The 23,446-nt window shown below is 46.3% G+C and overlaps 1 protein-coding gene across 6 annotated transcripts in view; it reads right to left on the bottom strand.

Moving 5' to 3' along the window:
- pcdh11 (protocadherin 11) overlaps positions 1–23,446 on the bottom strand; it is a 777,373-nt gene that overhangs the window by 684,231 nt on the left and 69,696 nt on the right. The window lies entirely within an intron of this gene.

Here is a 23,446-nt window from a genome sequence, read left to right as displayed (position 1 = left end):
CACATAGGCTGGTTGTTTGGGACTGAAACGTTAGTGGAAATTAGTTAATGTCTGAACTTCTCCAGTCATTGGGATTCACTTTTCCTGCCTGCAGCACACCCACGCCCATGGGGTTCCCAGCGGTGTCGGGTAGTCACAGTGGGAAATCCCATTGACAAGCGGTGTGAAGATAGAATCCTGCCTCTAGAGAATGGTGCACCATCAAGAAACATGCAGCTGGGGAACCAGAGAATCCCACCCACTGTCTTGTTATCATGTGAGCACTGAACAACAAGAAACTAGCTATGCCAGGTGGTCAAAGATTGTTCAGGCTGCCAATCACCGATTACCTGATGAGAACGGGAGAGGTTCAACCGATTTTGATGGATGCTATGCACCTGTGCTGTATTTTAACAGACATCTGGCCAATCACAATGACTCAAGGAGATAGGCAGGCAGCATGCACAGAGCGGGGTTTAAGAAATTGTGCTCTAAGGTAATAGGTACTTCAGGATGAATTAGCCGATCAACTACTTGGAGACCAGGAGAGAACATGGAAACATAGAAAATAGGAGCAGGGGGAGGCCATTCAGCCCTTCGAGCCTGCTCTGCATTATGATCATGGTTGATCATCCAACTCAATAGCCTCATCCATATTTCCCGCCATATCCTTTGATCCCCTTCGCTCTAAATGTTACATCCAACTGCTTCTTGAAAACATAACAGGTGGGTTTCTCCATTAGCTGATGCCAAGATCAGGAAAGGCGGTTGGGTGGAGAATAGGTTTTGATGCCGAATTCAACACTGTTTGCATATCATTAGCGGGCCTGACCCAGTATTCTCCGGGCCTCCGCGATTTTCCGCCTCCAATGGGCCGAGTTCTCGATGGTGCGGTTCATTTGTGCTTGAAAGAAATCATGAAACCGGCATGGCAGCTACTGAGGGAGGGGGGGGGGGGGGGGGGGGGGGGGTACGGTAGGTGTCCAACATCGCCATAGTTTGCTGACAGCTGTGCCACTAGCCGGTGGGGCTTCTGCCAGGGCCAGGAGGAGTAGCGGGAGGTGGCCAGCAGATGGGCTGTGGGGTCGGGGTGGACGGGCAGGGAACACCATTGCAGCAGCCGACAAGGCAGACATGCAACTGCAAACGCAGCTCATAGCCCACTGTGAACTTAGGGCCACAGGTTGTATAGGTGTCTCCCCAGGGCACCCCGCTATGTGCCCTCTGGCCCCAGCTGACCCATTAGCTATATGGGCGCACTCCAGCATAACCAATGCCATCTTGTTGGTTGGGATGAGTGTATGTGGGGATTGTAAAGTGTATATGCAGCTTAAGCTTGTCAGCCTCCCGAGTATCAATCACGGACCGGACGAATCCCGCACCATTTTTCATTGGGATCGATTGTGTTCCATGCGGCACTGGTGCTATCCCCTCAATAGTAGCGGAATCAGTCCAGGTGCGGCAGCAGCTTTTCTGTCGTGAAAGTCCACAAATTCTGCGTTGGCATCAATAGTCTCAGAAACGGAGAATCCCACCAACAATGTTTTGGCATCAACTACTTCCTCTGGCAACGAATTCCACAGGCTGACCACTCTCTGGGTAAGCAATTTCTCCTCATCTCTGTCCTAAATGTATCCTCAGGCTGTGGCCCCTGATTCTGGACACACCCACCATTGGGAACATCCTTCCTGCATCTATCCTGTCTAGTCCTGTTAGAATTTTATAGGTTTCTATGAGATACCCCCGCATTTTTCTGAACTCCAGTGAATACAATCCTTTTTTTTTATAAATTTAATGTACCCAATCAATTTTTTCCAATTTTAGGGGCAATTTAGCATGGTCAATCCACCTAGCCTTCACATCTTTGGATTGTGGGGATGAAACCCATGCAAACACGGGGAGAATGTGCAAACTCCACACGGACAGTGACCCAGAGCCGGGTTCGAACCTGGAACCTCGGCGCCGTGAGGCTGCAGGGCTAACCCACTGCGCCACCGTGCTGCCCGTGAATACAATCCTACCGATTCATTCTTTCCTCACACATCAGTCCTGCCATCCCAGGAATCAGCCTGGTAAACCTTTGCTGTTCTCCCTCTAGAGCAAGGACATTCTTCCTCTGATAAGGAGACCAAAATTGCACACTTTATTCCAGGTGTGGCTTTGCCAAGGCCCAGTATAATTGCAGCAAGACATCCCTGCTCCTGTACTCAAATCCTCTTGCTATGAAGGAATTGATAATTCACTCCATTCTGTCTCTTGGACAAACCCAAGCAGCCTTTCCCCTTGGATATGTGAGTATAATTCTTATTGAGTGTGAGATTTTGGAATGCTGAATAAATGTGCAGTGTGCAAACAATAATTTGGTAGTCTTGAGTTGTTCTTATCCAGAATAAACCTCTGAACCATAAGTAGTAAGTTAGCAGACAGACAACAGAGGAACCATGAGGCATCAGAAGAAGTCAGGGAACATGGGGAGAAAGTAGGATTAGGCTATTGAGTTGGATGATCAGCCATGATCGTGATGAATGGCGGAGCAGGCTCGAAGGGCCAAAAGGCCTCCTCCTGCTCCTATCTTCGATGTATCTATGCAACAGCAACATATGAGCATCAATTTCAACAGAAACTAGAAAATACCTAATAAAAATATTAAACTGTGATTGTAATAAGAGGGTATATTAGAAATCCAAAGGAAAATATCCTGAGATTCAAAATTGTTTTTATTAATGGCTAGCGAAAAGCTTGTGAGAAAAATCAAGAAACAGTATAATCAAGACCCATGAAAGAGGAACCAAAATAAGATCCTGGGTCAATTGGCCCAATTCAATTGAAATAAAATAGTCTTTGGTCCAATTCAACCATACTCAAGCCACATGCAGAATGCAGAAAGTGGTACAAGCTCACCAGGAAAGCAAGTCAGCCAGAGCACCAAATGTTTCATCACTGCAAATAAATTTCAAACATTTTCAACTATTACAAGCTAAATGGATGGGATTTTACGGTAGGGGCGGGGCTGGAAAATAGGGTGAGCCTTCAAATGTCCATTAACTTTGACGGGGTCGGAAAATCCCACCAGCGGGAGTGCTCAGAATACTCTGCCCCATGAGTAGCCTTTTGCAATGAACAACAATTTAACAGTTTCTTGAGACCTGACTCTCCCTTCTGGCCTATATTTTGATAGAAATAACATTTAATTATTTTTGTGTAACTTAACAAAAAATCTCATTTGCTACGCAGTTCACCCGGAAGGTTTAGGTGAAATATGGTCATTTTCATTTAAATTATTCAAGCTCTCATAATCACTCGTGTTTCAAGTTATCACTCGACTTATCAACAGACTTGTGACCTGAGGATTAATTAGTAACCTGATGAGTTATTGGAGCTTGTTTGGCCTGCATGAGTGCGGCAATAACAGCGGAGGGCAGGGAGTGGATGGAGGAGTAGCATCCATTGGCAGCATAACCCAGCGAGCGGGCTCTGTCTGTGGCCGGGTGGTGAGAAGTTCCATCAAATGGATACTCAACAACTACTACTTCAGAGAAGACAGAGCCAAGAGGCCAATTTCAACTGTGATAAATACCCAGGAGAGTAATATTCCTTCTCTGAGTGACATCTCAGCAATGGTACTGCAGGCAACCTAGTCTAGGGCCTCTGTGGTTCTCCTGATGCCCCTCAGCCATGGAATGGAAGGGATCACACTCTTATAGCTCTCTTATACTCAGATAAGAAGCTGTGTAATACAAGGGCTACCAGCGAATGGAAAGTAACATATTATCTGTTTTCAGTATGTGTTAACAGGCTCCAAGTTCTCCACATGGGATGCAGTTTTCTTCAATGAGAATCTCTTTGTGGAAATTCCTCATATCGTTTTGGCAGAAGGAAGCAAGGAAGGTTTAACAGCACTGTTTGAATCTGTTGAGGATAAGGTGAAGGTGGAACACGTATTTGTTTGCTTCTACTTGAACAGAGAGGATCGAGCCTTGCTTCTGAGAACCTGCAGATTCATGGGCTTTGGGATTGTGAGACTAGGCCATCATTTTCACAGAAAATGTCGAAAGCCTGTGAATTCCTTTCACATGCTTTGTGTTTTTTAATGGACCTTCTGGAAAGCTGTTCAAAAGAAATAACAAGCTGAATGCTGCTTATTGGATAGTTGTCGAGCTTCCAACATACTTTCCATCTTTTATTTACTAACTTTTGACATTTTGTTTCTTTCCATTCAGGAGGGTATTATCTTCTGCAAGTGTACAGTCACCATTGCTGTTGTCACCTAAGTGGGAACTCCTCATTTGTGGCTCCAGATGGTGATTGCTGGGGGCATCCCAACTTAGCTCAGTTCTGTTCTTCCTTAACATCTATTCACAATCCAACAAGTCACACAGGACAGTAAATTGATTCAGGACTTCCCTTCTGCTCCCTAGCCGAGGAGCCCTCGTGCCATTTATACTGAATCTAATAAGAGCCCAGATGTTATTAGCTCCTAAATGGTGAATCAGGAATCAAATCAGGAGCCTCAAGTCAAGTAGATCATACTGTATTGTCTTCAGAACAATTACATTTTGCATTTATGTTGTGCATTCAATTGAAACATGTCCAAAACATGTCACAGAGGTGTAGTTGAAAGCAAATGACGAAATGTGATTATTTTTACCACACAATCCTTCAAGATGTGACTGTACCACTTCGAACGAACGATATTTTCCAATTTAAGGCTCCCAGTTGAACCCAAAGATGTTGTTCTCACTCAAAGCACACACTTGAGTCCTTGACTGAAAACAATTCTGTGAATAATCGCGAGGTAACCAAAGCCACTCACTTCAGAATCAGAGGTGGAGAAAATTGGTGGAAAAATTGAAGGCAAATAATTCCCTAAGGACTTGTGCCTGATAAAAATAATGAGGAACCAATTACAGAAATTCAGTACTTAATAGGATAAATCCACATATTATCAAAATGCTCCATATTTTAATATCAATCTCTCTGCTAGACAAGTTAGAATTTTCTTTCTTTACCATAAGCATGTAGAATCTTAGTATTGCAGCTTTATCTTTTTCAGGGGATGTTTGGTCATATTTCATGCAGTCAGAAAAGGCAAATTTTATGAATGAGTCCGAGGCTAAATGCACAAAAATACAATAAACCAAAGGTCAGAGTTTATTAATTTTCTCAGAGGCTATTTCATCAGGCCCTTTTGCAGCTATGTAAACAACTATAACAAACGTAAAACCATTATGCCACAACAAAATAAACATTATATGCAGCTTTCCCACATAATAGTCACTGCAGTTCAAAAAGTTATTCATTGTGTGAAGCACTTTGAGATGTTTCAGTATGATGAGGTACTGTGTTTATGGAGATTTGAAACTGCAGATGCAATTTAATCCAGATGAGTGTGAAGTGATACACTTTGGTAAAGGTAGTATAAATCTGAATGCTATTGTTTTAAGGGGGTGCAAGAGCAGAAGGAGATGGGGGTATATATTCACAAATCTTTGAATGTGGCAGGGCAAGTTGATAATGCGATGAAGAAAGCATATTATTGACTTTGTAAACAGATGTTGAATACAAAATTAAGGAAGGCATGCTAAATCTTTACAAATCACTGGTTAGATGTCAGCTGGAGTCTTGTATACAATTCTGGACACATTTTAGGAACAATATCAAAGTCTTGGTTAAGACAAAGAGGAAGTTGTTTATTTTTTCTTTAATTTTCCAATTAAGGGGCAATTAACATGACCAATCCACCTACCCTACACATCTTTGGGTTGTGGGGGTGACACCCACGCAGACACGGGGAGAATCTGCAAATTCCACACGGACAGTGACCTCGGGCCAGGATCAAACCTGGGTCCTCGGCGCTGTGAGGCAGCAGTGCTAACCACTGCGCAACCGTGCCGCTCGAAAGGGGAAGTTTACCAGGATAATACCAGGAACGAGGGTTATGTGGAGAGGTCGGAGAAATTGGGATTATCACTCAAGGGAGGGGGGGCATCTAATGGAGAAATTCAACATTAAGAGTGGTTTTGATAGAGGGAGCAGGGGGAAACCACTGTTTCCTCTGGAACATGGGTCAGTAACAAGAGGTTACAGATTTCAAATAATTGCCAACAATATGAGAAGGGAAATGAGGAGATTTTTTTTTCTCATCAAGAGAGTTGTCTGTCAACTACCTGAAAGAGTGGTTCTAGCAGATTCCAGAGGAAACTTCGAAAGACCTGCACTTGAAGTGTATTAATTTGCAGAATTATGGAAAAAAGGATGAGGACGTGGGATTCAGTCTAAACTTTTTGAAGCACAAACGATGGGCAAAGTGCTCACCTCCTGGGCTGCAGGATTTTATAATTCTTATCACTATGTGTCATGTCATGGAATTCAAATCAATCAATGTTGACACCGAACAGTTTTGAGATAGTGCGTAAAATTGAATTGAATTCTCTCCAGTTTTATAATTCAGCAAGATATAAACAAATAGATTTTCCAAACTGAGTGGTATTTGCTTGCAACGAAAAGTTGTATTTAGAAAATGATCTTTTCCTGTTCATGCTCTTCCGTGAAATGGACAATCCAACTAAAAGATACTGTCATTTGTTCAGGCTGAAAGAAGCACCAGACCTTTGAGGGCTGTATTCCTGGATGATTTCTGATGAAAGTTGTGCACTTCCATTCCATTTCTGCTTGTGCTGAAACAAAGAATGCTGTCCTGAAGTTCCATATCCTCATCCTGTTATGCACATGTAAACCATGGATCAACACATCACCAGCCTGCCTTGAAAATACTTCAAATGAGCTGGGCAAAAAAAAATCTCTTCATGTTCTCAGCATGTAAACATTTCTTTTACCTATTTTTTCATGCCAAATTAATTTTGCTGAAGGGTATGTTGACTTATCCACACAGGTTGGCTGCAAATAACAAAGCAAGCAAAACATCTGAAGAAAGAAGAGCAAGAACTTGTATTCACTTAGCACCTTCAACATTGTCCCAAAGCACTTCACGCACTATGAAGCACTTTTGAAGCAGTGCCACTGTTGTAAAGTAGAAAACACGGCGGGCAATTTGTGCATAACCAGGGGGACAATTTTGCAACCACGTTCGCCGCGAGAGTAAATGACGGTGCAGGTGCGAAATCCCGCAAGAGTGGGGAAATGAGATTCTCACCAGTGAGATCTCATTTTCCGATTTTCCCCACACCACGCCGGTGATCTAACAAGGTTACTGTACACAAAGGGCGGAATGTCATTTATATACATTTTAATGCATTAGAATATTATTAACAGCCATACCCGCCACCTTATCGCCCCTCAATAAACATTCAATGTGCTATCCCCTTGACACTGCAACCCCCCCCCCCCCCCCCCCCCCCCCCCCCGAGTCAGTGCCAGCGCAAGGCCCTAGGGGAGCCCCATTGGCAGTGGGTTCCCTTTATGTGTGGTGTGAGTTGGCGGTGAAATGGTCAATGGCATGGAAGGGGAGGTGAAAATGTTTATGTCTTTGAAGGCCTGGTGAGAGGGCCGATGCCCATGAAGAGACAGGGGGAATTGCCATTGTTTCAGTATGTTAGTTCCAGGTCTTTTACATCCGCTTTGGAGGGCAGGCATCTCAACCAAGTCTGCATCTCAGAATTTTAGGGTTAGTTATTTGGATGCTGTGAGTAAAGTGGGCGCACGGTAGCATAGTGGTTAGTACAGTTGCTTCACAGCTCCAGGGTCCCAGGTTCGATTCCTGAATGTAATAAAAGAGAACATTACAAAAACTGCATTACTCAGAAACTTTATTGACAGCACGGTGGCAGTGGAGGTGACGGACTAAGGTGGAAGAGATGGTACCGCGAGGCGGTGAAGAGGTTGTGGGGATCAGGTTGGAACGGAGATCGAGAGAGGGCTGAATATGTTCACAAACACCGGTGAAGGCGTAAAGCCTCAAGTAAGAGCCCACATGCTTCGTGTTTACCCCTCGGTGGCAGACCAGATTGACAGCCATCCTGACCCAGACCCAGGGAACCGGCCACCATCTTGGGAGAAGCAAAGTGACGGGGCATGTGCGGCCAATTTGATGAGGTGACAGGGTGGAGGCTTCAGGGTCCAAGTGACCAGGGGAAACATCATTCTGAACCCGGAACTAGCTCTACCCTCCCATCCAATAATTTTAATACTTAAACGTATTTTTCTGTTGATATTTTTGAAATACTCTCGTATGCCTTCTGCAAAACCTTAAGTGAACTACCTGTATCACAGTGGCAGTTGAGCAAAATTCAGTGAGTTCCAGGATCTGCCTGAAAAGGCAGTGCGATATGATTCACTAATTAATTTTAAAAGAGAGGTGGATAGTTACCTGAGGATGAGAAGGTTGCGTGGCTAGGGACATGAAACGGGAATGAGGGACTGAACAAGTCCGCTCTTTCTAAAAGTCAGCACAGAAAAGATGGGCTGAACAACCCCTACCACCCCCTCTTGTGCAATGCACCTCTACAATTCTCTGAACCTGAATGGAACAAAAATCAAATCCTAAATCGTTATTTTACTAAATGTAAAGAGTACAATGTCCATCAACAGCCAGAATAAATAGGAGCAGTTGAGCCTGCCCCACGTTTTCATCTTGTCGCCATTTTCCTTCTTTCCCTCTGTGTCCGATAATCTGTTGAATTCAGTCTTGAATATACTCAGTGACTGAGCATCCACAGCCTTCAAGGGTGTAGAAATCCAACTTACAAACTGTTCAATGAAGAAACTCCTCACCTCGTTCACATATCACCGTTAACATCTCAAGGCTTCTCCAAATATAGTAACAGATATTTATATTTGTAATCCTTATATCTGCTGCCACAAAAAGGTTGGTGGTCAAAATACTGTGGCGTGACCTTGCGATTGACTTTGTGATAATAACATCTGCAGGCACTGTGACTGCAGCAGTGCCTCCAGCGATGTTAACAAGCAGAAACATTGAAGCATCACTTTGAACTGGCAATAAAGAAGCAAATTTCACAGCCACACAGCTTTGGCATGACTATTACTACCAACCGTCAGGCAATAGTAAACTCAGAGAGATAGCAACAAGCAGTAGCCAGATACTTGAATTCTACCTGTAGAGATTATATAACTGCCACCAGTCTGTAACATCCACATTTATAGACCCTTAAAGTGTATTTTCAGCTGTTCGAGTAATTTTTACAAACTTCAACTTCATCTTAATGATTCACTAGAGATTATCCTGGCATGAGACTTCGCTAGACAGGGGCACAGGTTACAAAATTGACACTTCATTCTGGAAGGGAAGTACTTTGTAAAATGACATACTATTTTCTAAGGAGACTTTACACTTTTGTTAATATACCACTACAATTGGAATACCCTATATTATCTTTTGAAAACTGTTGAAATTAAAGGGCATTGGTGGAGGTATTAGATTACTGACTGCATTGTTTTAACTGTTGTTGATAATGGATTTGTTTTTTTAATGATTAAAGGTACTGATGGTGGGAACGAGGCAGTCTCTTTGCTGGGTGTATTGCTACCTATGGAAGTGGAGCTGAAGGATGAATGTGTCGCTACCAGGCTGGATTTTCCGGTTCTGCTGCAGTGAATGAGAGATTTGGCTGAGCGCCAAATTCTTCGTCCTCGCTAACAGCGCTAGGGGGAGCTCGCCACAGAGAATCCTGGCAATGGTCTTTCAGTCCCTCCATGAGATTAAACGCCAAAAACATGTTGGGTGGTGTGGTAGTATGACTAGTGGTACTACGATACCTGGGAGTGTGAGCTGCTATTGGTGTAGAATGCTCGCTGCCCATTGGCCCAAATGCTGTCTTCTCATTGGTCGAGAGGAAGGTAGCTCCGCTTATGAGGCGGAGTATAAGAACCCGTGTTTCCCAGCAGCCATCGTTCTTTCTGTACTCAAGCTGCTGGGCACACTTCTTGTAGATTAAAGCCTTCGATTCGGACTACTGCTTCGTTTCTGTTCATTATTCGCGCATCAATTTAATCTACAAGATTTTAAAGGATGGAGCTCCGCATCAAGCCAGAGTGTCTACGCCTCAGCCCCCACGCAGCGAACGCAACAGCCACATTTAAGCACTGGCTGGCTTGTTTCAATAGCTACCTTAGTACGGCGGAAAACGTACCGATAAAGGAGCAGAAGCTACACATCCTCCACTCATGCGTTGGCACCGCCATCTACACGCTCAGCGAGGACACGACTGACTACGATGCGGCCATGGACCTGCTCAAAGGACACTTCATCCAGCCTGTGAACCAGGTCTACGCTCAGCACTTACTGGCCATAAGGCAGCAGGTCCCTGGTGAGTCACTGGACGATTTTTACCGTGCCCTCCTTGTGCTGGGGAGGAACTGCGGCTGCCACAAGTGTCTGCTAATGAGCACACGGAACTCCTCATCTGAGACGCCTTTGTTGCTGGCATGCAGTCCCCACAGATCCGCCAGAGACTATTAGAAAGAGAAACCTTGAGCCTCACTGAGGCACGGTCCCTCTCTACCTTCCGAGATGTTGCGAACAGAAACGCACGCTCATACGCCCCCGACCGCTCGGCGGCCCCCTGGGCAGCGTGGAACTCAGCGCCTCTCTCCCCCACGGACTCGGACCCCCCACCCAGGCCTGTGCCGCAGGGCGCCCCGAAAAACCTGCGGGGCACCGCTGCTATTTTTGGGGCCAGGTGAAACACCCCCGACAACGTTGCCCAGCCCCTTCTGCAACCTGCAAGGACTGCGGGAAGAAAGGCCACTTTGTGGCCATCTGCCAGGCCAAAGCGGTCGCTGCGGTCCCGGGCAGCGACTGCGGGACTCACCCTTCTCTCTCTCCAGGGGCACCATGCGGCCCTCGCTGCCCCCATCCCCCAACGCCACGTGCGACCTCCGGGCGCCGCCATTTCATGCCTTCAACGCCACGTGTGGGGGATGGGCTCCACCATTTTATCCACCCCCCATCATGTGCGACCGACGGGCGCTGCCATCTAGGATCAGCTCCGAGGACCCTGCGGGTGACTACGCACCACTCGATGAAGACTCTGACTATCTGCCACGACTCGCTTCAGTCACTCTGGACCAGTCTTGACCCCGCACCCTCTCTACGGCAACAACGAGGATACTGCTCAACGGGCACGAGACGACCTGCCTGCTGGACTCCGGGAGCACAGAGAGTTTCGTCCACCCTACCATGGTAAGACGCTGCGCTCTCCCCGTCTACCCAGTCAAGCAAAAAATCGCCCTGGCCTCTGGCTCCCATTCAGTGGAGATCACGGGGGGTTGTATAGCGGACCTCACGGTCCTGGGGAGGGAATTTAAAAATTACAGACTACATCCTCCCCCACCTCTGCGCAGCCGCACTCCTGGGGTTAGACTTCCAATGTAACCTCCAGAGCCTAACATTTAAATTTGGCGGCCCTATGCCTCCCCTCACTGTCTGCAGCCTCGCAACCCTCAAGGTCGATTCCCCCGTACTTGTTTGCAAACCTCACCGCGGATTGCAAACCTGTTGCCACCAGGAGCCGACGGTACAGTGCCCAGGACCGGACCTTCATCAGGTCCGAGGTCTAACGGCTTATGAAGGAAGGGGTCATCGAGGCTAGTAACAGCCCCTGGCGAGCACAGGTTCTGGTGGTAAAGACCGGCGAGAAGAATAGGATGGTCATAGACTATAGTCAGACCATCAACAGGTTTACGCAGCTGGACGCATACCCTCTCCCCCGTATATCCGACCTGGTCAATAGGATCGCGCAATACAAGGTCTTCTCCACGGTGGACCTCAAGTTCGCTTACCACCAGCTCCCATCCGTGCGAGCGATCGCAAGTACACTGCGTTCGAAGCGGACGGGTTGCTCTACCACTTTTTAAGGGTTCCCTTCGGTATCACAAACGGGGTCTCGGTCTTCCAAAGGGAGATGGACCGAATGGTCGACCGATACGGTTTACGGGCAACCTTCCCGTATCTCGATAATGTCACCATCTGCGGCCACGATCAGCAGGACCACGACACCAATCTCCGCACATTCCTCCAAACCGCAAAGCTCCTGAATCTGACCTACAACAAGGACAAATGCGTGTTTAGCACCGACCGTCTAGCCATCCTCGGCTACGTAGTGCGTAATGGAATAATAGGCCCCGACCCGGAATGCATGCGCCCCCTGATGGAGCTCCCCCTCCCCCACTGTCCCAAAGCCCTCAAGCGCTGCCTCGGCTTTTTCTCATATTACGCCCAGTGGGTTCCCAACTACGCCGTCAAAGCCCGCCCCCTCATCCAATCAGCCACGTTCCCCCTGTCGATGGAGGCCCGCCAGGCTTTCAGCCGCATCACAGCGGATATCGCAAAGGACACGATGCGCGCTATTGACGAGTCCCTCCCCTTCCAGGTCGAGAGCGACGCGTCCGATGTAGCTCTGGCAGCCACCCTCAACCAAGTGGGCAGACCCATGGCCTTCTTCTCCCGTACCCTCCATGCTTCCGAAATCCGCCACTCCTCGGTTGAGAAGGAAGCACAGGCCATAGTAGAAGCTATGCGACACTGGAGGCACTATCTGGCCGGCAGGTTAGTTCACCCTCCTCATGGACCAACGGTCGGTGGCCTTCATGTTTGACAATGCACAGAGGGGCAAGATAAAGAACAACAAGATCTTGCGGTGGAGGATCGAGTTGTCCACCTACAACTATGACATCTTGTATCGTCCTGGGAAGCTGAACGAGCCTCCCGATGCCCTGTCCTGCGGCACCTGTGCCAACGCACAAGTGGACCGCCTTTGAGACCTCCATGCGGACCTCTGACACCCGGGGTCACCCGCTTCTTTCACTTTGTAAAGACCCGCAACTTGCCCTACTCCATTGAGGAGGTCAGGACAGTCACTAGGGACTGCCACATCTGCGCGGAGTGCAAGCCGCACTTCTACCGTCCCGGAAAAGCGCATCTGATAAAGGCTTCCCATCCCTTTGAACGCCTCAGCATGGACTTCAAGGGTCCCCTCCCCTCTACCAACCGCAACACGTACTTCATCAACGTGATTGACGAGTACCTCCGCTTCCCATTCACCATCCCCTGTCCCGACATGACCACACTCACCATCATTAAAGCCCTTCACACCATTTTCTCCCTGTTCGGATTCCCCGCTTACATTCACAGCGATAGGGGGTCCTCCTTTATGAGTGACGAACTGCGTCAATTCCTGCTCAGCAAGGGCATTGCCTCAAGAAGGACGACCAGTTACAACCCCCGGGGTATAGGACAGGTCGAGCGGGAGAATGGTACGGTCTGGAAGACCGTCCTGCTGGCCCTACGGTCCAGACATCTCCCAGTCTCCCGCTGGCAAGAGGTCCTCCCAGACGCCCTCCACTCAATCCGGTCACTACTTTGCACATCTACCAATCAAACGCCTCATGAACGCCTTCTTGTCTTCCCCAGGAAGTCTTCCTCAGGGACCACACTCCCGACCTGGCTGGCTGCCCCCGGGCCCATCCTGCTCCGGAAACACGTGCTGGCGCACAAGTCGGACCCGTTGGTCGAGAGGGTCCAGCTGCTCCACGCTAACCCGCAATACGTGTATGTGGAGTACCCCGACGGCCGACAGGACACGATCTCCCTACGGGACCTGGCGCCCGCCGGATCCCGCCATCGCCCCCGGCACTAGCCCCACCCCACCCCTCCAACTGCTCCCTGCAGGCGCTCCCCTCTCTGGCCCGCCAACCTCCTCACCCACGTCGCCTAGAGGACCAGATGCCCCCCCCCCCCCCACCCCCCCCATGGCCCGGCCCTCACCAGCTCCGTCTAGGGGTGTGGAAACCTCCACGAGGAACGGATCATCGCTCCCGGAGTCATGGATGCCCGCATCTCCAATGTCTCCGACGAAGCTCCGCAGGTCGCAGAGGACGTCCAAGGCCCCCGATCGGCTGATCGAGTCGATATAAACTGTTAATGGACTTTTTATGTTTTCTCGTTTTCCAACTCTGTAAATAATTACCGTGTGCTATCACGTCCCTGCATATAGTTACGGGCCAGTGGGCAGCTGCCATTGGAGAGGTATAATCCCATATCACTAGTCATACTACCAGTATCGTCCCACCTACACGGGGCACCCCCCCTTCCCCGGCTTCTCAACAAGCACATGCCCCCCCCACCCGGGTTCCTTTCTCAAGGGGTGAATGTGGTAGTATAACTAGAGGTACTACGGTACCTGGGAGTGTGAGCTGCTATTGGTGTAGAAGTCTCATGCCCATTGGCCCAAGTGTTGTCTTCGCATTGGTCGAGAGGAAGGTAGCTCCACCTACGAGGCGGAGTATAACAACCCATGTTTCCCAGCAGCCATCGTTCTTTCTGTACTCAAGCTGCTGGGCACACTTCTTGTAGATTAAAGCCTTCGATTCGGCTTTGTTTCTGTGTTAATTGATCGTGCATCAGGTGGAATTTTATCCATGTTAATGATGAGTGAAAAAGATGATGACTGTTGGTCTATTGCTATTTGCTGGTTACCGCACGATTCCAATTAAAACCTAAAGTGCTGGTGGTATGCATGGAAGACACGTGCATTCGCGCGTGGGGACAGCTTTGCAGTGATTAAACCCGCCAGCTGACAATGCAGAAGGTACAGACAGGTGATAAAAGAGCCTCCTGGACAAGCAGCAAAGATCTGCATTACAGTCACAACTTTCCTGCCTAATTCCATTGCCATTAATATACGACTTACTTGACAGCACACAGGTGACATAGATTTTTTTCAAATCCGAAATTCATTTGTAAATATTTCACAATACACTAACGGTACGATCTTACAGCCACGCTGCGCTGGAAAAGCATCTCGCTGCACCGCAGCCTGGCCAGTGAAAGCCGGGACACCTCGCTCTCGGGATCCACCTGGCTCGTAATGCCTCACGAGATTCAGCGCAATCTCGTGAGACGTTGAAAGGAGAATCTCCTTCACTTTTTGGCAAATCTGCGTATTGGAGGGAGGCAGTAAGCCTTACTCTAATGTGCAGATTCCCGAGGTACCTGAGGCTTTGGGTTTCAATCCTTTGCCTCGGAGACCTTGGGCGAGTGCTGTTTGTACTGATCCCCACAAATGGGGACCAGATGGAACAGCACTTGTGGGGCTCGCCAAGGGAATTGGAGGCCTCCAACTGCAGGGCAAGGTGGCGCCCTGGCACTACTGGTGCCACCTGAGTACCCTTGCAGTGCTAGCCTGGAACCCTGGCAGTGCCACTTGTGTGCCATCCTGGCACTTCCAAGGTGCCCAGGTGGTGCTACTGGCTGACAGTGGTACTGCCATGGTCCCAGGTTGGCACTGCCAAGGTCACAAACTGGCATTTTTTGCACCTGCATGATTGGGCTGGAGTTACGGACTGTGGGTGTTGGGGGGGAGGGATTTTATTTGTGGGGTGATTTGTGGTGTCCTGATCTCTCACTCCACAATCTCCCTCACCAATGACTCACCCTTGTCAGTCCTCAGCCTCCTTGCAAGTTGCCATTTTCTTGTTCCCCTCCCTTGTGCCACAGAGTTCAACAAGGAAAACCACTGACCGCGGACATAACATTACAAAGAGAATTGTTGCACGCCACCTTTCAACGAATGTGAGCCAGGTGCGGGAGATTCTAGTGCGCTGCTGACCTCATCATGAAATTAGGATTTAATTGCAAAACAGTATGAATAGAATGGGTATTTATGGCATGTAAATGTAGCACAGGTAGGAGGAGCCTGCCACAGAGTGAGGTTCAACATGCCACAAACACAACACTCAAAGAATCTCTAAATTCGAAAGTGCCATCGGGGAAAGTGACATTTCAGCTCCCACCTAATGAAGTCACCCTGCCCGCCATGTTTCCACTCTTGCAGGCCCCCCAAAATCAACTGTCCCGCCCACTCACTCCGTCACCCCACCTCATCATTGATTTTGAGCAAACCTTAACCTGCAATATTAAATTTGTTTCTCCTTCCCCAGATGCTGCTGGTCCTCCTGAATATTTCCAGCCATTTCTGTTTTTGGTTCAGATTTCTAGCACCACAATAATTTGCTTTTGATCCTGAACAATGTTGGCTTAAGTTAAAAGCCGGTTACACATAGAGTAATCGTGATACCACTTTTGTGTTTTATTTCAACAAATATATTTGTTGAATATTAAAATATACACATCAAATTTTGATCCAGTGTCTTTTTCACCTCCTACCAAGCACACTCCAAAGCGCACTTACTTCCTCTTAATAAATAAGTAGTAATCCCAATGTCAGGCTCAGAATATTCAAGATTAAATCCTATTGATGGTCTCAGCACATGTCAGGAACTAAACATTTATGGTAAGCCTGAGCTGTTCCCTGTAAGACAGTGTTGCCGTGCGTCTAGTATTTCACTCTTGACTCCTGCAGAACAAAATTGTTTTTGCCCATGCTATGCAGACTTCTTCTTTGAAAAGTCTTTTTATATTGATGTTAAAAGGGAGTTTGCATCACCAGTTCCCAGAGCAGGTCCAATCAACTGGTGGAAAACTCAATGTAAATTTGCCAGATTCACTAAACCAGGACAACCCAGGACGATGAGGAAATGGCGGTGAAATTAGCTACTGATTTGGTCTAAGAGGGTATAAAGGCAAGTCAATTTTTCCTGAGGATTGCCTCCCTCAACCAAAACCGAGTTAGCTTTTCTGGTCTGCGACCTTTAATCAGAAATGGAAAACATTAGAAACTTAATTGGTTTTAAATAACTGTAATGATGGGAAAAGTGGGCAGGGCCAAAAGAATCAAAGAGGAAGTTTGTGATAGAATGGAAGGCAGCATGATTAAATTACAAAAGAGTAATGGTGCAAGGCATTAGGGATGCTAACAGTACAGATGAAGAACTAAGGATAAGGTCTGGAGGAGGAGTAAATGGCAGATACAGATTCATCAGCAGCAGGTGCAATTTGAAAAATGGCAGCCGAGTTAGTGATCTGAAATTGTTGAACATTGGTGTCAATTGTGTCAGGGGGTTGTGAACTATCTAATCAAATGTTCAACTTCTCGAAGTTCAATTGAAATAGTCCAGGAGGCCAAAGATGCAATGGGGAGAGTCGAAGTTAGCAGAGAATGAAAATGGAAAGCGACTGGAAACCCGGAGTCAGCTTTGTGATCTGAATGGACAGCAAAGCAGTCACCCTATCTGTGTACAGACTCCCAAAGTGAAAAGGTCACACTGCGAGCGCCAAATACAGAATAAATTACTGTTCCAACGAAAGGGGGGGGGATAGTATTTGGGACCCTGGATGGGAGAGGGGATGATTTGAAAGGGCAGGTGTTGCATCCCTTGCATTTTCACGGGAACAGTTCCAATCACTGTTCCAATTTTTCTGGACAGTAATGATTCTGCAGTTACCATTTGTGGCTCCTCTTGTTGCATCTTTTGCTGCTCTGCTCACTTACCCTGTACCGTCATGCATTGTGTCATTTAATCTCTCCTGCTTGCTACTCTATCACAGACCTTCACTTTAGTTTTCCTTCTCTCGTTCCCCTATTTTCCTGTCTCTGTCTTTGTTTAAAACATGCCGCAGTGCTAACATTTTCCTGTTCGGATGAAAGATCAAAGGAATCTGTTTCTCCCTCAATTGATGCTACATTAACCGCTGAGCATTTCCAACCTTTTTGTTTATATTTCAGATTTCCAGCACTCCACAGTATCTTGCCTTGCTTATAGCATGGGATTTGGGTGGAACAAATGCTTTGGCCAACAGAATATCTGCTTCCCTCATCTTGATATTTAAATAAACACACAAAAAGATCACTTTTCCACAAGCCAGCATTTGCCTCTATTTGTGAATCTCTCCCTCTCTCTAGATCCTGGTCGAAAGGATACGATGTCCAAAAAAATCCAAAGCACCACACAACAGCGAACTAACTTTGCATTAGCAACATGCAAATAAACACGTTTGAATTTTAAATCGCAACAGGATCTTGAAATGAGGACAATTAAGTTCCTGAATAAGCTGACAATTTCTCAAAGGGAAACCTTTCAATTGAGCTGACAATTTCACAAGTTGCCAGCTGCAACTAACAATGATAATTTCAATTTTGCCACCTCGAGTCTGAAGGGAAGCCTGTGATCTTGGGAGCGCACTGACAGAAAACGAATGCATTTTGTAAAATCCCTCATGTGTTCTGATGTTGACGTCAGCAATTAAAGTGGTGAATTCTGTGAAAAAATATCGCAAGGCAAGGAACAGAGTGGGGAGAGAGGAAAGAGCTAAAAGGGAGACCTGTAATAAGTGTGTGGGGGTGGGGGGTGGGGGGAGGCTGGAGTGAATGAATAACAAAGGATGAAGGTACAAGGCAAAAAGGAGTAGACAGAGGATTAGCTATGAAATAATGTGCTTTGTTCTCCCCTTACAGCAACAGAAAATCTCTCGACTTCACCACTCTCTTTTTCCAATTATTTAAAATCTGGTTGCTGTCAGCCCCCCCAGCCAGTGGAAACAGTGAACGGGATGCTCCAGTCTCCCAGCCGCATATTTGTCAGCAGCGGGAGGCGACGTGTCGCTCGCTGGCGGCGGGATTCTCTGCTCACGCCGCTCGTCAATGGGCTTTCCCATTGAAACCAACCCACGCCACCGGGAATCCCACACCCAGTGGGGCCAGTGGGAGCAAAGAACCCCACCGCCAGCAAACGGCCAAAGAACTCCGGCCAGGATTTACTCTCCCAAAACAACTCATGATTTTGCAGCTTTGATTAAACCTCCACTTAACCTTCCCTGCTCCATGGAGAACAGTCCCAGTTCCTTTAGTGTCTCCAAATTACTGAAATCACGCAAGCCAGTACCATTCCAGTAAACTTCTCCTGCATCCCCTCGAAAGCCATAACATCCTTCCTGTTACGCAGAATTTGAAACAGCACTCCAGCTGAAGATAAGGTTAGTGGGCCACATGAGTGATGCTTGACATTGTGGCCACCCATTTGGCTTTGGCTGCAGTCAGATCCATCTGGAAAGGTCATTAATGTTTCTGTTGTGTTTTGTTCTGTTCGGGGGCGGAATGAAGGCAATCTTTGGCAGGATGGCCTTTCATTTTCAGAACAGGTGCTACATCTCACCCTGGCTAAGGAAGGAATATTATTTTTTGTCAACTGGTAATAATGGTGAAGAGAGTTTAGCCCACCTTAATCAGTGGAGGTTACACTGTGAGCATGAGCTAATAATCTCCATTGATACTCCAGTACCGTATTGCCAGAGGTTCTTGTCTGGATGAGGTGCTAGGCCACCTCTCTTATTTATGGGACTTCACTGCGTGCAAACTGACTGCATTTGCCTGCATAATAACAACAGTTCAGAAATAATGCATGAGCTGTGAAGTATTTTGGGATAGCCTGAGGGCAATATTAGATTTTCTTTCTTTAATACAATGTTTCCAGACGTCAAGGCTGGCTGGGTGAACTGCAGCGGTCTTTTACAGAATTATATATTCCTATGTGCAACCAATAGTTCCCTGTAAAATACATCATATAAATTTGATGATTTACAGCGTGTTGAAAGCCACTGTTAACCCCCATGCTGTGAAATTTAAATTGAAAGCAGAAAATGCTGGAAATACTCAGCAGATCAGGCAGCATCTGTGGAGAAGAAACAAAGCTAATGTTTCAGGTCAAATTGTTCTTCAGGTTCTGTCGTCAGATTGTGGTTGACAGGACCCTTGTCAGTGGGTTGCATTTTACTTGCCCCCATGGGTGGGTCCTCAGTAGGACATGTAAAATAGTGTGAGTGTACTACCTTCCCAACCACCCCTGAGAGGTTATGGGAGTGTAGGCGGGCACTGAAATCAGCAGTCGCCCAACATATTTAAATAGATCATCGTGGATCAATTGAGCTTGTTGCCAAGCCAGTTCACCCAGATAATATCAAATAGTTGGTGGGCTCATTTGGACTGTACTGGGCAGATCGATTTTTTAAATAAAGGGAGGGAGAAAAAGGTTCTACAGCATTTAACCCACTCCCCCCACCCACCTTTGACCTGCCCAAATCCTCCCTGTCCAAGGAGCCATTCTTACTTGGATCCATGGGCCTTCATCCTCCTCCTCGCCCATTAATGCACTTGCAATCTGATTAGCTGGCAGCTCCTGAGGGCTGCAGGAAGGGCAAAGGTCTCACTCAGCCTTTACTTACCAACACCCTCGATGCGCTATGGCAGCAGGACAGGTTGACATGGAGCAGGTCGGTTACACGTCAGCTTTGGCTTCCAGTGGGTGGGGAGGGAGGTGGGGTGTTCAAACGTGTCACCCAACCACCCCCATTTATTATCAGTCCAACATTTATTTCTTCTCGCCCTTCTAATCTTAGCCAATCTCTTCCCTCCCAAGACCACAATTAAAGATCCTCTTCTGATCTTCCACCCCGCCATCCTTCACATTTACTGGAATAACCTCTGGCATTTCTGTCACCTCCAACAGAAGCCCCTACCAAGCATAGATTTTTCTTTCCTCCCCTTTCAACGTTCTGCAGGGACAATTTATTCTGCGGCACCCATGCCCACTCTTTGATCACCCCAAATGCCCCAGTCCCTTCCTATGGCAAACTCTCATACACTCATAGGCGATGCATATCTGTCCTTTTGCCTCCTTCCTCACCAACATCCAAGGTCTCAAATGCAGCTTGCAGAAAAAATGATTTATTTACCTTTTTGCTAATTTAGGACATCGTATTCACTGTTCACGATGCGGTCTTCTCTATTCTGAGGTGACCAAATGCAGAATGGGTGACCACTTTGCAGAACATTAGCATTCAGTCCCACAAGAATGACTCCATGTTTCCAGTTGTCAGTTATTTTTATTCTTTGCCCTATTCCCACTCTGAACTCGCTGACCTCGTCCTGCTGTGCTGTTCCAATGAAGCTTATGGAATTGACGAAGAACTCAAAAGCCTTCTGGACTCAACATTATGTTCAACAATTTCAGATCATAATCTCTTCCCTTTCTTGTATGAAGACAGCTGTTGATGATTGTTTTTCTCACGTAAATATTTTGCTCTTCACTTTTCATTTGTGGTCTTCTTTTGTTTTGTACCATCATCACTTTTGTCACTTTATCTCTCCCGCCTTATACCGTACTGTAGACCTTCCCCATTGTTCCCCCCCCCCACACCCCAAACTCGTTCCCTGCTTCTCTCTTTGCTTAAAACACATTGCCGGTGGGATTCTTCCAACTCCGAGCCGGGTGTTTCTCAGCAGCGGGAGGCACCGCATTACTCATTGATGGCAGGATTCTCAGTTCTGCTGTTGTCAATGGGAATTCCCACTGAAGCCAGCCTATGCTGCCGTGAAACTCGCAGGCGGGGATGCGCTGCCGGCAGGACCAGAGCATCCCGCACATCTCTAATATTTTTTCAGTTCTGGTGAAAGGTCATCAACTTGAAATGTTGGCCAGAATTCTGCTTCCGTTTGCTGGCGGCAGAATTCTGTGATCCTGCCAACAGTGCACCCCCCATTTCCCAGAGGCGTAGGTTGGCTTCAATAGGAATGATCTTGACAATCTCAATTAAGGCAGCAAACTCACCTACAGCTATTTTCTTTACAAATGGAAACTTTCAAACCGAAAAATCCGTTAACACACCAATGCAATTTTGCTAAAAAGAGAGACATGTTACCGATTTTTTTCATCTTGCACTCATCAGGACAAACATAAGAATGTCAAACTTCAAACAACCGTTGTAATATACAATACAGGAAAAAAGGGTGGTAATGATTGGTTGGCAAGTCGACTTGGTTGAGGTGTGAAAGCAATGGAAAACTATGGGCTTCCCTAGCTTCTGGCTAATTTAAAAAAGATGCAAGGCGAGAACATATTCCTTTTGTTTGCAAAGTATGGGTCCCTGTGTATAAAAGCATGTCACTTCCAGCACGTGTAAATGAGCCATGCTACAATCTCGACTGATTATCCTAAATTGGTTGTTAGTGCGCCGCACTCCGAATTGTTCAGCAAGTGCTGTCCAAGTGCAAAATCACATTTAATAGTAAATGTTTTATTTTGGGTAATATCATTCACTTTCAAATCTCCTGAACGAATAAATTGTTCTATATTTCTCTTGTTCCTGCTAAGTTCCAAATACAGCTTTTTACATGCTCTTTTTCATTGTACTGTTTCCTGTTCTAATTATATTTTTACATTTGACACTTCTGCATATAAGGTGTGCCATTCTGCCAATAGGATAAGGCAGACAATTTTCGCAAAGTAAATGCAAGAGGTTTGAAATAAGGCCATCACTTGACCTGTAATCTGAATTACAGTAACCAAATTCACAGTGAGGTGAAAGGTGGGGGAAGCAATTTTAATCTAAGGAAAATTATGGGATTGGGTATGACACTAGCTTACATCTTTCCTGATTTTGCTTTGCGGCTGTTGGGTCCGGTGTAAAATTTGGGTGCCACCCAATTGCATGGGCTTTCCATCTGGTGAGTTGCATTAAAATTACTTCCGTGAATTTTGTGTTTCTGTAATTCGAAGTGTGAGAGAGTAATGCCATCAAAACGTCTTCTCGTCCTACAATAATTTACTAGTCAGAACTGAAACCTGACATCATTTTGCCCTTTGTGCTGATTCATTGATTGGATTAAAAATGGCTTCAAGTAAAATTCTAGAAGGTTCCATATTCAGGTAATTGTGCTATCATTACAAGATCATGAAAACACATGTCGTGGAATAAAAGCTTGAAAGATCTTTTAAGTGTTCACCTGTATCCACAGGATTTTAGGCCTAGATATTTGAAGACTTAATAACAGTGGAGAAATGCCAAGTCCTTCATGGCAGAATCAAGAAGAAATTCACACCAGGCCCAAATGAATTGTCTGATTGGCCAATATACTGTCCTGAGGCAAGGGATTTTTTTTGACAGGCAGAAGTAAGATTGGAATAAATAACTATTTGCTGTTTAAGTTTTCAATTCTGCTGTGAACCAGTTGCAAACTCATGACAAATGTAAATTTACTGAACCACTGTTGTAGCATAAATAGGACATAGATACCTGCCAGTATGTGCACAGAGGCATTCCTAAGTGACCCATCATCTATTTCAATGTAAGTGCTCTCAGATCTCTGTGGTTCAATGCTAGTAACAGACCGATTAGGACTAAGTATTGCATTATACATGAGAGCTCAATGGAAATCAGCTGTTCGAGTGGGGTTAGCACTCGGAGTAGTGTAGCATCTTTTTGTAAAGTGTTAAGAATAAAAATCAATTGCCATACACATTTTCCCTTAAAGTGACAGACGGTCTAGAGAAATATCAGGTCAGATGGTGGGAAGAGAACAAAATAAAGAGTGCACCTCTGTTTATGGCACAGTTAAAGAAATTGAAATTCTGATCCAATTATTTTTGGAGATTTTGTAAATATGCCGCCATGGGTTAAATTTCATACCACTCAGTAGGTTAAAAATAGAAAAGTGGTGTTGTGTATCAGACATTGGTTGCGCAGTGTATTAAAAGCTATAATTCAACCGGCAGGTTTTTGGAATGAAAAGAAAACCGATCTGAACATTTCCCAAGG

This window comes from Scyliorhinus canicula, chromosome 17 (assembly GCF_902713615.1).
Source record: "Scyliorhinus canicula chromosome 17, sScyCan1.1, whole genome shotgun sequence".
Classification (NCBI taxonomy): domain Eukaryota; kingdom Metazoa; phylum Chordata; class Chondrichthyes; order Carcharhiniformes; family Scyliorhinidae; genus Scyliorhinus; species Scyliorhinus canicula.
Note: the sequence above shows the minus strand (reverse complement) of the source record. Positions and strands in the feature narration are given on the sequence as shown.